This window comes from Dermacentor silvarum, chromosome 8, assembly GCF_013339745.2.
Source record: "Dermacentor silvarum isolate Dsil-2018 chromosome 8, BIME_Dsil_1.4, whole genome shotgun sequence".
In the NCBI taxonomy this organism is placed as follows: Eukaryota; Metazoa; Arthropoda; class Arachnida; order Ixodida; family Ixodidae; genus Dermacentor; species Dermacentor silvarum.
The window spans coordinates 179,334,381-179,336,382 of record NC_051161.1 but is presented as its reverse complement, the minus strand read 5'-3'; positions in this window follow the sequence as shown (position 1 = coordinate 179,336,382).

Genomic DNA, 2,002 nt, shown 5'->3' with positions numbered 1-2,002 from the left:
TCAACACAGTCGCCTCTAATGCTCTCGTCATGCAGAGCCCAAACTGCGTTGGTGATATTATCACAGCATGCCAACGTCTAGACACGCTCCAGTCTATTCGCCTGCCACGCGCCACTTGCGACCATCGTCTCAACGGTGATGCTGAGTTGCGAGCCCTGATACGCACTCTCATCAGGGAAGAACTTCACGGACACCTTTCTGGACCTGCGACGCTTGCGACCCTTCGCCCCGCTCCTACTGCACTGCGTGACATCATCCAGGACGAACTGGCGTCGATGACAAACGCCCAAATTGAAAAGTCTACTGGACCATTTCGTTCACCAAGTTATGCCGAAATTGCCTCCCGGCCTCCCTCGACCGTTCAGTCTCCACCTGCCGAAGCTTACCGGGACCCCCTAGCTTCGCTGGCAGCGAGTACTCCTGCACAGCCGTACTACTTTCCGTAGCGGTCGTCGCGCCCGGTTTGTTTCTACTGCGGTATTCGCGGCCACATTTCTCGCTTCTGCCGTCGGCGTCAGCAGGATGAAAGGCGGGGCTACGCTACCTTTGGTTTGATTACTACGTTCCCGGGCGTCACCCAGGTGAAAGGCGAGGCTACACCAACTTTGAGCGAGACAGGACACCAGGGCCAGATTCCTATGTTCCCGGACCGTACACAACCTCCTCTGGTCGCTCTCCTTCACCTTCCCAGGACATGGCTCGAGCATCCTGCTTGCCCCGGCGTCGCTCTCCTTCACCTTACCGCCGTTCCTCATCGCCCTTGCGCGCTGCTTCCCATGTTGTGGACACCCGCTCGGAAAACTAGAGGCTGCAGTTTTTGGAGGAGAAACTGCATCGTGTTGGACTGTCCCAATTCCTCCTGCTGGCCCCGCCAATTTGCTCTCGGTTTGTGTGGAAGGTGTTTCCGTCGACGCCCTTGTAGATACTGGAGCCGCTATTTTTGTTATACATCGTGAACTGTGCTTTCGTCTGCGAAAAGTGCAAATGCCGTATGTTGGTCCCGTCCTATGTGGTGCCAATGACGTTCCCATCTTTCCTACCGGACAGTGCACAGCTCGCGTTCTGATAGACGGTAGTCGTCATCATGTGCAACTTTCGGTGCTTTCGACGTGCGCTCATCAGATTATATTAGAATGGGACTTCCTGTCCGCTGCTTCTGCACTAATTTCGTGCGGCGACCCAAGGATTCACATCAGCGACACCGAGACTTATCCAGTGTTCGATTCCCCGTGTCCCAACCTTATTGCAGCAGCGTATTTTCTTATCCCACCAGACGAAGAACGTATTCTTACCCTTGAGTCAACAGACATTGTCGACGGAGACGCAGTGGTTGTACCTTCTCAGCGTTGCATTTCTCGAGGACTCGCGATCGCTTCTTGCTTGGTCCGCTTCTCGAGTGGCTATGCCAGCCTCACAGCCTTTAATACGACTCCTGAGCCACTACTACTGCCGAAAGGGTGTACTGACGCTGCGCCGGTATGTGTCGTCAGTGTTTCGCCTGCCACATCTTCCGCGCATTGTACGCCCGCAGAAGGCCACACTATTGCTATTAAGGCCACCTTGAGTGCAGATCTCAATCCGGCCCAGATCAATGCACTCCTCACCATTTTAATGAAGCATGAAGCTTGTTTTGACGTTTCTTCGCGAGGCCTCGGTCAGACCACTGTAACTACTCATCCTATTGAAACAGACGGCTCTCGCATCATTCGCCGTCGCCCGTACCGTGTGTCACCTTCGGAGAGAAAAGTTATAGAAGAACAAGTGAACGACATGCTGACAGGCAACATTATATAAGGCCTTCAGCAAGCCCTTGGTCTTCTCCTGTTGTGCTTGTTAAAAAAAGGATGGTTCTTTGCGCTTTTGCATCGATTATAGGGCGCTAAACAAAATTACCCGTAAGGATGTTTATCCAATGCCTCGTAATGACGATGCTTTGCATACCTTACAAGGTGCCGAGTATTTCTCGAGCCTCGACTTGCGCTCCGGATATTGGCAGATTCCC